Genomic DNA, 12,494 nt, shown 5'->3' with positions numbered 1-12,494 from the left:
CTGTAAGCTGTTGAATATTAGGGGCACATGGTGACAGAGAATGAGTAAGTACCAGAGATTTAATTTGATTAAAGCACAATATACAAAGACCTGAAGTACCAAGACAAAACCCTTTTGGGCCATCAATATACACTTAAAAAAATAATGAAGGGCAGGAGGGAAAAAAACAGGTCTTTTCCAGGGGTTGGTACCCATGGGAGGGGGGTGAGTATAAGGAAAGGGCAAATGAGGGTGAATATGGTGGATGTGTTTTGTATTCATATATGAAAATAGAAGAATGAAACCTGTTGAAATTGTTCTAAGAAGGGGAGAGGAGGGAAGAGGGAGAATGATGGAGGGGGTAAATCTAGCTAAGATATATTGTAAGCACATATGAAAATGTTATAATGTATTCCCCTGTATAGTTATTATGCCCAAATAAAAAATTTTTAAATCACACATAAAAACAGGCTACTAAGCCATAAGACAATGAAACACTCAACTTGGTATTTAAAAAATTGAAGTACACTGTGTGTGTGTGTGTGTGTGTGTGTGTGAAAACAGCATGATAAACCTTACCAAACACCATTTTAAAAAGGGCTGTTGGGGAGGAAATGGAAACACGATGGAGGAGGTGAACTTGTTCAAAGTACTCTGTATGCATGGTGTATGGAATGATCACAAAGAAACCCCCTCATATTGTCAATGTATGCTAATTCAAAAAATTCAATAAATAAAAAATTCAAAAAGATCTTATACTCTTACAGAAAACTAATGATGCAGATTTAATGATTAAAGATTTTTAATAAAGTTGCAAAGATCTAAATGTTTATAAAATAACTCACCTAAGAAAAATGGTACACAGTGGTTTAAAAAAATAGATTGACTAATAGAAGGAGAGAAAGATATGAGCATTGATACACCAGCCAATTCAAGAATAAACCAAAGAAAGGTTGGACTTCTCATTTTAGATGCTGTGGTTTGAGTCATGAATGTCCCCCAAAGGCCCATGTGTGAAAATCTCCATCTCAGTCTGTGCTTCTATTGGGAGGTGGTGGAGCCTTTAGGAGGCAGGGCTGGTGGGACAAAGTTGAGTCACTGGGGGAGGGTACCCCAGTAGCCCATGGAGGGGATATTAGGTCTCTCTCTCTCTGTCTCTCTCTCTCTCCCTCCCTCCCATCTTCCCTCTCTTTCTTTTCCTTCCTCCGTCTCTCTCTCCATCTGACTCTCCCTCCTTCCCTGTCTCTTTCTGTCTCTCTCACTCCCTCCCTCTCTCTCATTGTCTTTCTCTTCCTTCTTCCATCTCTCTATCTCTCTCTTCCTTCCTTTGTCCCTCTCACACTCCCTCCCTCCTTCTCTCTGTCTCTCTCTCTTTCCCTCTCTCAATGTTTCTCTCCCTCCCTCCTTCCATCTTTCCCTCTCTCTGTCTCTCTTTTCCTTCCTCCATCCCTTCTTCTCTCCCTCCCACTCTCCCTCTTTCTATCTCTCTCTTTCTCCCTCTCTCTCCCTCTGTTTCTCAGCCCCCATGAGGTGAGCAGCTTGGCTCTACTACACAGGCCCAGCCTGATCTGTTGCCTTCCCCCAGGCCTAAAGCAATAGGAGTAAACACAGACTGGAATCCCTGAAATCAACCTTTCCTCTTTTAAGTTGCTTCTCTTGAGTATTTTGTCACAGTGGTGGAAAACTGATGAACACAGGTGCCGTAGCACATGAGACAAAACACATGACCTGTGATAGAGTCACTCTTTAAAGTTGAGGCTCCGTGAGGAACCTGTAGGGCCTTCATCCTTTTAATATGGAATAACTCAGCCTTGAAATATAAAAGGAGTAAAACAGAAACACATAGCAATGGAAGGCTTTGAAAGTCTGTAACTTTGAAACACAACATACAGGAGAACTAAATGCTGCCTGTAGGAACAGTGTAATTAGCCGTGCTGAGAGGGACAAGCATGACAGTAGGCGTTCCCCCTGCTGAACATGTCAGACCTTGACATCAACAACCTGCACATGAGAAGAATGAGATTTGCACATCTTGATCAAATAATCATACAGCTAGTGGCAGGCAGAGATGGAGTTCAAATTCACAAATAAGCAGCACAGTATAACAACCACAATCCCAGAACCTTCCACCAAACCCAGGAGGAACTGGCACAGAGAAGACATCAACTAGCTTTTCCTTTTCCTCCCTCCCTCCCTGTCTCTCTCCTTCTTTCTCCTCTTTGCTTTTCCTTCACTTTCCCTCTATTGTCGTTTTTTTGAAGTTTCACACTGACTCTCTAATTTCAATAGCACATAATAATTGTGCATATTAGCAGGACTGCTCAGTGCACTATTTCCCATACGTATATACAGTATACACAGGTAAAACTCACTTTTCCACCATTTCTGCACCCCTACTCCCACACATACCATCCCTAGTTTGGAGAGGTACTACTCTACTTTGAAAGCAACATGCTTCTGGCTTCCTTCTTCTAGCTTCCTCGGATGCGAGGGGACTTCAGGACTCCTCTGAGTGTGGCTTATTTCACCTGACATAATGTCCTCCATCCATGTGACAAACAACAGAATTCCATTTGTCTTTGTGGTTGAATAATCCTCCATTTTGTATATACAATGTATTTTCTTTATTTTTATTTATTTATTTTTTGCACAAGAAATTGGATTTATTATTTCTGACAACTGCATAGTAACTTCTATTTTCTCCATTTTTCTAGCACCACAAATCTGAAATACAACTTTTTAAAATAAACACATAACATTCTGAAAAGTGACCAGAAGTTTTTTTAAAAATTGCTACATATAGAAGATCTTAAAAATCTTTCCAAGCAAGATACTAGCTTTACCTTTATAAATCTTTGCATAAAATAAAAAAAAAGTCAAGGCATCCAAATTTTCATTTTGTTCTACATTTTAAAATATTTCCCTTGTTGTCTTTAAAAGATTTTCATCCATTCAAAATATCCTGAAGCCCAACTGTTCAGTTTAAGACAGAAGAGGATTTTTAGGAGTATCTGAAATCACTTTTCCTTTTTGGTGGTACTGGGGTTTGAACCAGGGCCTCACATTGCTAAGCAGGTGCTCCACCACTGGTCCCAAAGTACCTGAACTAAGCACCATCTGACTGAAGCAACCAAAGAACTCAATCAGAGTCCTTTCCAGTCATGCCTTTCTGCAGGTATGGAACCTCATCTTTGTTGGTCATCACACCTGCTATGTCTAAATGTGCCCACTTAGGATGAGTCACGAATTCCCTGAGGAATGCTGCAGCTGTACATGCACCTGCAGATCTGTATTTTCCAATGTCATTAACATGGGCAAGTTGGCAATCTATAACTTGTCTTGTGTAATGCTCAAAGAGAGGCATCCACCAGACACGGTCCCCTGTTTCAATGCTGACCTCAAAGAGTTTGTCCAAGCCAGGATGAATTAGTAAAGCCCCAGTGGCACCTGACCCCAGGGCTATGTCCATGGCACCTGTGAGAGTAGCAGCACTGATGATGGCCTTGGGATTAAAGGTGTGTGCGTAACAGAGCGCGTCAGCCAGGATGAGCCTGGTCTTCCCATTCCTGGCTCTAACGACATCCACAGGCTTGTTGGCCTTGCCACTGGGCATATTTTCACAAAGAGGAGCCAAACCTACAATATTAAAGGGCAAATTGAGCTTGGCAGCAGACATGATGGCTGAGCATGGGAGATTGCAGCTCCTCCCATGTCAGCCCTCATGAGGTCCAAATTTGCAGAGGGCTTGATGGAGACACCACCACTGTCAAAGGTAATTCCCTTTCCCACCTGGACCAGGGGTGCTTCACTTGCACTGGAGCTGTCTGGTGTAGTGGATTTCCAGGAAGACCTGAGGCTCATCAGACCCTTTGGCCACGCTCATTAACGAACCCATTTCCTGTTGCTCAATCCAAGCCTTGGGTCTGATATGAATCTTTGTTTTACTACTAGCACTTTTGAGTTTCTTCTCAATAATTTCAGCAAATCTGGTTGGCATCATCTCATTGGCTGGAGTCTCCATCAAGTTGCGTTCCAAGTTCTGCCCAGAAGCAAAGAGGACTCCTCTCTGCCAGACCTCCTGATCCCCACTTCCGTAGAGCTTCTTGGAAACGGCCATCTTCTTTTTCTGCTTTAGGTCACCATATTCATAGAGACCAAGCACAGCTCCTTCCGCAGCAGCCTGAGGATCTCCACAGGGGTCCACCTCCACAGAGGACAGCTCCAGGTCCTGAACCTGCCTGCACCCAGCTGCAATAGCAGCTCTGATGTTTTCTTTGCCTTCGTGCCAGTTCTCCTGATCATCGACTCCAGCTGTCCTTTTGCCAAGGCCAACCACCACCAAGCTGGGGAAGTCCTGATGTAGAGACCGTAAAACGTTCGGGTTTTGCCTGCCTTCAGAGGTGGTCCAGATATGTTCAAAATTTCTCTAAGCTTTCCAGCCACCAACTTAGCAAAATCCTCGACTCACTTGTAAACTGTGGCACGCCATCTTCTTCATCTTTGGAATAGATTCCTAAAACAAGACCCTTCGTCATGTCTGTGGCTGCGAGACCCTGGCCCCACAGACCTCACTCCTAGATGTCAGTGGGCGACTCGCCTGTATTTTCTTTAAAAAAAAAAAAAGTTTTTTTAATTAGGATATATTCATTGTACAGGGGGGATTCATTGTGACAATTCTGAATAAGCTTATATTGTACATTGGTTAGATCACCCCCACCACCATCTCCCTCCTCAATCCTCTCCCCACTCTACCTAAAGCAATTGCAAGAGGTTTCTTTGTTGTGTTTCATGTAAATATATGAAGTCCATCAACCATATTCCCCCCACTTCATCTCCTTCCTTCACCCTCCCCCCTTCTACAATACCTTCCCCCCACACTACATATTTTACAGTTCTTTTGTTATTTAAGTTGTTATTTATTTAAGTTGATGTTCAAAGGGGTTTCTCCATGTATCCCACTGTGAGTCTACTTTACTTTGTCTATTCAACCCCTTTCATTGCTCTCCCTCACCCCTTCCCTCCCACCCCCATTACTCAGCAGCTTTCAGTACACATCCTTAAGTCCTCTACCTGCACAGATGTGATGTTTTATGATATTACTGATGCTCTATCGTTCTCTTTTCCTTTCCCTCCTTTCCCTGATTCCATAGAGCAATTTCACTATTACAAACATGTCCTACATATGAGTTTGTATGTGATTATGCTTATTTTTGTATGTATGTTTATCTTTTGGATCTATCTTCCACCTATGAGAGAAAACATATGGCTTTTGTCTTTCTGAGCCTGGCTTACTTCACTTAACATGGAGTTTTACTCAGCCATATGGAATAATGACAGCATTCAGTTTTAAGGTAAATGGATGTAATTGGAGGACATTATGTTAAAGGAAGTAATACAGCACTGTGATCAGTGCTGCAATCAACATGGCTCCAGGTGTCTCTTTGGCATGTTGACTTTATTTCCTTTGCACATGTGTCCAGGACAAGGATACATGGACATATGACAGATCTAATTGTAGGCTTTGAGAAACCTCCATACTGTGCTCTAGAATGGCTGCACTAATTTCCATTCCTTTTCTCCACATTCTTTCTGGCATTTTTTTTTTAATAACCATTCTAACTGGGGTGTGATGATACCTCCTTGTGGTTTTGATTATTTTAAAAATACTTGAGAACAGAATCCTCATCAAATACGTCTGCATCACCCAAATACTGTTAGGCGGCATCACATATTAAATTGAATTGAAAAAGAAAACAGACTTGAATACATGTAGCTGGAAGTCATTAGTAAACACTGAATAGCTTATAATCCGGGTATGGTCTTCCTCAATCTAAATACAGCCACATTGCAGTGACAAAATTGCCATCATTTGTTGAAGAATACTTTACTCATTTTGTGAGGAAGGAGTGCCTGATGCAATTGAGCTTCCAAGGTAATTTTTCGAACTTAGGAGAGAAAGAGAAAGAACAAAACCAAAAATGAGAAAGGTGCCCATTGCTCCATCCAGCCAAGATGTATGTCTCAGCCCTCTTTTCATCTACAAAGCTGGCACACATTGAAAACTCTCCCTCCTCCTGTGATCAGGGTTTGAGATCAAACAAAGACCTTTTTAAAAACATGATTATCATTCTTATCATGAAAGAAAACTCTCATAAAGTTGACATATGGTGAAAACCTACAGGAAAGACACCAACTCCTTCTTTTAATCTAATTTGGAGTAAGTGCCTTGACCTCTGTCTGGGCTTCCATTTTCTGCATTCTTCCTCCTTGGCTAGATTCTTCACAGTTTTCAAAGGCACCATAAACAAGAGACCCAGAGAGCCACAAATAATACTGTCTTCACTGTAGTCCTGCCTTTCTTACTGATTTTTTTCTCCTGCTTGGTTCAACATACACACACACACACACACACACACACACACACACCCCTGAGAACTCATCATGGCCCAGAGCCAATTGTGGAATCTTTTGAGAAGAGGCCAAGGCCTCTGGGTGGGGGACCCTGTCTGTGGGGATGGAGTCCACAGGGTCCAAGAGTTCTTCAGGCAATAGCCAGGGTCCCTGATGTGTTTTTCTAGCTGCCTGACCCACTCAGTGCTGGCTCCTGGCCACCTGGGAGTTGTCTGAACCTGCAGGTTGGCATCCTTCATGAGTTGGGCTAAGACCACTCCTGGACCCACCTGGCAGGGGCTCCAGGGAGGAGGATGGATGGGGATGAGATGGAGCTGCTACCAAGCCATCTGGACAGTGACCAGCTCAGCAGGTGTGGGAAGGGACCAGGCCTTGGGGAGGAAGGCATATTCACTAGAAACATACCTTTCTTGCTCCCTTCCTCCCAACTTGTCTCCACAGCCCCCCAAAAAGGGGAGGAGGCCAGTCACTGATTGACTCACCTACCATTTTTCTGTGAGATCCATCTGTCCTGAAGTTTGTTTGGATTTCATTTTCACTTCCATTTTATGCTACTTTGGAAGTCCCTAGAGATTCCCTGGAACAATTATTTTGCTTTACTTGGGAGTGGACTTTCATGTTCTGGAATCATTTTCTCTTTTAAATTCTGCTGATTCAGACTATATCAAAAAACTTGAAGTTACTTTGTAATAAATACTAAAAAAGAACATCTTCATATTTCCATTTCTCACACCCAAGAATTATCCAAATACTCTGATCTAGAATGAAGTGTTTGATACACTTGCCAACCAAATAATCTGAGGATTAAGACTAATAGAATTGGTTGCCTATAGGAAAAAAGTCAAAAATCTCTCCAGCATTACACCGTGCTAATCACCTATGTGGGCTGGGGCTGCAGACTCTGACCTTAGTAGGACTTAAGTGAGTGAATAAATTAATGACAAAGCAATTAATGAGAAATCAAAAATTCTACTTATTGTGAAAAGAGTTTTAAATAATTCTCTTATTATCCTTATTACTAGTCATTCATTTTATGTGGATTGATTTGGTTTCAAAAGCATAATAAGCTCCATTAAAATATATTTGTCTAAAAGACTGGTAACCAGAATATACAGGCATCTCATAAAAACTAAACTCCCCCAAATCAATGAACCAATAAAGAAGTGGGCAACTGAACTAAACAGAACTTATTCAAAGGAAGAAATCCAAATGGCCAAAAAACACATGAAAAAATGCTCACTATCCCTGGCCATAAAGGAAATGCAGATCACACTAAAAATTCCACCTCACTCCTGTTAGAATAGCTATCATCAAAAACACCACCATCAACAAATGTTGGCAAGGGTGCAGGGGTGGGGGTGGGGGTGGGAAGGAACCCTCAGACACTGCTGGTGGGAACGCAAGCTAGTACAACCACTTTGGAAAATAATATGGAGGCTTCTTAAAAACTAAACATAGATCTACCATATGATCCAGTAATACCACTCTTGGGGATATACCCAAAGGAATGCAACTCAGGTTACTCCAGAAACACCTGCACACCCATGTTTATTGCAACACTATTCACAATAGCCAAGCTATGGAAACAGCCCAGATGCCCCACTACTGATGAATGGATTAAGAAAATGTGGTATTTATACACAATGGAATTTTACTCAGCCACAAAGAAGAATGAAAGTTTGTCATTTGCAAGTAAATGGATGGAACTGGAGAACATTATCTTAAGCGAAGTTAGCCAGGCTCAGAAGGCCAAAAATCGTATGTTCTCCCTCATATGTGGACTTTAGAACTAAAACAAATGCAGTAATATTATTGGACATAGGTCACATGCTAAGGGGAGACCATGTACAGGAGGATTAGGGAAAGGTAGGAAACCCAAAACTTGAACGTGTTTGATGTGCTCACTGTAAAGGAGCGAATAAAGTAATCTTAATCCGACAGAGGTCACTATGGGAAGGTGACCAGGAAGTAGTGAAGAGGTCTGGCAGAGATGAACCAATGTGGGTTGTAATACACATGTCCATGGAAGCAATGCTAGGAATCTCTCTGTATAGCTATCCTTATCTCAAACTGGCAAAAACACTATGTGTTTCTTACTATTGTTTATGTCCTCTCTTCAACAAAATTGGAGAAGAGGGCAAAACAGGTTATTCCTGGAAGCCAGGGGGTGGGGGAAGGGGGCTAGGGGCAGGGGGGAGAGATGGCCAAAACAATGTATACACATATGAATAAATGAATAAACAAAAAAGATTCTTGTCTAGCTGGGCACCAGTGGCTCACACCTCTGATCCTAGCAACTCAGGAGGCAGAGATCAGGAGGATTATGGTTTGAAACCAGGGAAAATAGTTTTTAAGGCCCTATCTTGAAAATAGCCATCACAAAAAGGGGTGTTGGAGTGGCTCGATTGGTAGAGCACCTGCCTAGCAAATGAGAGATCCTGAGTTCAAGCCCCAGTACTGCATATGTGCATGCTCTTGTCTAAGTTAGAATCAGAGAGCATGTTCAACTCTAATGAGGAATTTCAGAAAATGATGAATTTCTTAGTAAAAGTAGCCATTGTAAAATGTAAGAAGAGTTTCCTTAAAAAAAAAAAAAAGCCAAGAGATAACCAAAGGACTCAGCGTACTTTCATGTCAGCATTCAGCAAAAGAATTATTATAATGTAAAGAATTATGAGATGCACTTAAATAATGTAGAATGATTACAAATTATAAATTTCCTAAGGTATTCATCCTTACTGTATTAGGTTAATATTTAATCAACCTTAACTATTTTGGAAATCAAGGAAGAGTAGATGTTAACAAGTAAAATAAAATGAATTACAAATTTAGTTAAATTCTCATGTTCTTTTAATTAATAACCATTAAAATTTTCCTATCACAGCCAGGTGTGGTGGGCATACCTGTAGAACAAACACTCCAGAGGCTAAGGCAGGAGGATTGTGAGTTCCAGGTCAGCTGGGCTATTACAGCAAGACCCTGTATCAAAAGAGCTAAAGATTTTTTTTTCTATTTGAATGTTAAACAATTGTTTGGACTATTCACATCAAAACTCAGAATCTCAGAATCAAAGGGCCTTACACACTTTGTAGAAAAAAAGGTTGATATCTAAGAATTAAACTCTCATTTGATGTACAGATGCATCTCATCTGATGGGAAACTCAGTAGTTTTAATAATAGGTCATTCCATCTTTATTTTATGTTTGCAGTATTAGAGTTTTGAACATAGGGCTTCACACTTGTTTGGCAGGTGCTCTACCACTTGAGCCACTCTTCCAGCCCTTTTTGCTCTGATTATTTTGAAGACAGGGTCTCACTTTTTGCCTAGGCCAATCTGGACTATGATCTTCCTTTTTTTATCAGCTACAACTGGACGGACAGGCACCAGACACCATCCCCAGCTTTTTTCTGCTAAGATGGGTTCTCTACTGGAATAGAATCTTGATCTTCCAATTTCAGCCTCCCACATAGCTGGGATGACAGACACATGCCACTGAGCCCAATATTGGTTGAGATGGGATCTTGAGAACTTTCTTACTGGACCAGACTGGAACCACGATCTTCCCAATCTCAGCCTCCCATGTAGCCTCTCCTGATAGGACTACAGGTGTGTGCCACCATGCACAGATCATTCCAACTTTATACAGTTTAGATGTCAAAAAAGCCTTCCTCATACCCTATGTTTCCAAGGAATTTACAGATCATTGTTTCGTCCATAGAGACTGACATGGTTTATATTTCCCATGACAGATATTGGAGTGACTGAAAAAGTTGTTGTGTGTTATAACACTCTTATCAAATCACCATTTTTAGGTCAGAATGGTAGAATGCCATCACTTTCTTTTGGTTCAACCTGGTACTGTGCTGGGTGTCTCCTCTCCAGGTCTGACTCTCCCGTACTTCATTCTCTCCTGGTACAACATGGCTCATTGCCTGAGGCCACTCACTGTGGAGTCCTTGACATTCTCCACTAATAAGGCACTGCCTGTAGGGTCAGAGATGCTGAATTGACTCCTCTATGTTGCTTGCAAGTTTGGACCAAACAAAAAGAAAACTGGGAAAACAAGAGAGGTTTAATGCATTCATCAATGACTTACAGGCGCCCCTTGTTAGAGATTTAGATTACACATTTGGATATAAAATCCTTTTACAGATGAGAAGACAGAGTCTAAGGAAGGTTCCCAGATGGGAGTCTAATTTGACCCCTTTCTGTGTGACCACACAGTCTACACACACCTTTTCCCCCTGAAAGCATCAATGTGAAATGAGACCACACTGACAAACTCCCCAGTTCTCCAGTGTGTGTGTGTGTGTGTGTGTGTGTGTGTGTGTGTATTGTGAGTGTTTGTACATTTCCTTTTGTTTCTTGGTATTGGTGTAAGAGGTGCTCAAACTGCTTTTGCTGAAAAGCACTGACTCCTCACTGGGGCACATGAAAAACAGGAAAAACCTGGCATCCCTGCCTCCATTTTGTTTCTGTCTTTGCTCTAAGCCATTCTCTTTACAGTCACTTTGCGATCACTTTGGATTCCAGAAAGGACAGAATTGATAACACCTTTATGACAAGGGACTGAAACTCCGCATAAGGAACAGTGGAGACTTGCAGAACAGACACCCCTCCAAATGAGGACAATGACCTATGATGGTGAGGCTGCACCCTGCAGCAGGACCAGTCATCTCATGGGAACCAGATGGCTTCCCTCAACTGATGACATCTTCTCTGGAATCCCTCTGGGATCCCTTGGACATAGATAATAACCAACTAGACCACACCTGTGACTGTGACTGTTTAACTATGCACACCTTCGTCCCCTGCTCCCCAGTTCTTTGTCTACTTAAACTTATATCTCATGTCTGTACCCTGAAGATGGCTGAAGGTGAGCTGAGTGCTTACTCTGCCTCTTCCCATGGCATGTCCAGACCTGGATAATAAATCTTTCTCTGCCTTCACCATGCCTCTTTATTTGGTGTTTAGGGGTGGGTGGCCAGACCTGGCTTGTGGAATGTCAGGAGTTTGGGCTTTGGGTCCTAAACTCCAGTTTCATTGGGATTTGATCTCAGGGCCGTGTGCTTGAGCCATGTTCTGAGCCTTCTTTGCTTTAGTTATTTTTCACATAGGCTCTTGTGCATTTTCCCTGGGGCCTGTGTTGAACTGCAATACTCTTGACTATGCCTGCTGGAAAGCCAGGGTTATAGGCGTGCTCCATACCACCATGCCAGACTTATTTGTTGAGATGGAGTCTGACTAACATTTTGCTTGAGCTGATCTTGAATCTTAATGCTACCAAAGTCCACCTCCCATATAGCTTGGATTTTAGGCATGGTTCACCATATGTGGCTTTGTCCTCAATTCAAATTAACAATTAGCATTTCAAGTTTCTGCTCAACAAAAGAAATGGTCTCTAAACTGAAGAGAACACCCACAGAGTAGGAGAAAATATTTGCCAGCTACACATCAGACAAAGGACTGATAACCAGAATATATAGGGAACTTAAAAAACTAAATTCTCCCAAAATTAATGAACCAATAAAGAAATGGGCAAGTGAACTAAACAGAACTTTCTCAAAAGAAGAAACTCAAATGGCCAAAAAACACATGAAAAAACGCTCACCGTCCCTAGCAATAAAGGAAATGCAAATTAAAACCACATTAAGATTCCACCTCACCCCTGTTAGAATAGCCATCATCAGCAACACCACCAACAACAGGTGTTGGCGAGGATGCGGGGAAAAAGGAACCCTCTTACACTGTTGGTGGGAATGTAGACTAGTACAACCACTCTGGAAAAAATGTGGAGGCTTTTTAAAAATCTAAACATTGATCTACCATATGATCCAGCAATACCACTCTTGGGGATATACCCAAAAGACTGTGACACAGGTTACTCCAGAGGCACCTGCACACCCATGTTTATTGTGGCACTATTCACAATAGCAAAGTTATGGAAACAGCCAAGATGCCCCACTACTGACAAATGGATTAAGAAAATGTGGTATTTATACACAATGGGATTTTATGCAGTCATGAAGAAGAACGAAATGTTTTCATTCGCAGGTAAATGGATGGAATTGGAGAACATCATTCTGAGTGAGGTTAGCCTGAC

The 12,494-nt window shown here is 41.8% G+C and overlaps 1 pseudogene; it reads right to left on the bottom strand.

Moving 5' to 3' along the window:
- Positions 1–2,779: 2,779 nt before the first annotated feature.
- LOC109687232 (cytosol aminopeptidase pseudogene) lies at positions 2,780–4,609 on the bottom strand (annotated as a pseudogene).
- Positions 4,610–12,494: the final 7,885 nt, after the last annotated feature.

The sequence above is a fragment of the Castor canadensis genome, chromosome 2, assembly GCF_047511655.1.
Source record: "Castor canadensis chromosome 2, mCasCan1.hap1v2, whole genome shotgun sequence".
Lineage (NCBI taxonomy): Eukaryota > Metazoa > Chordata > Mammalia > Rodentia > Castoridae > Castor > Castor canadensis.
This window is presented reverse-complemented; position numbering and strand designations above follow the sequence as displayed.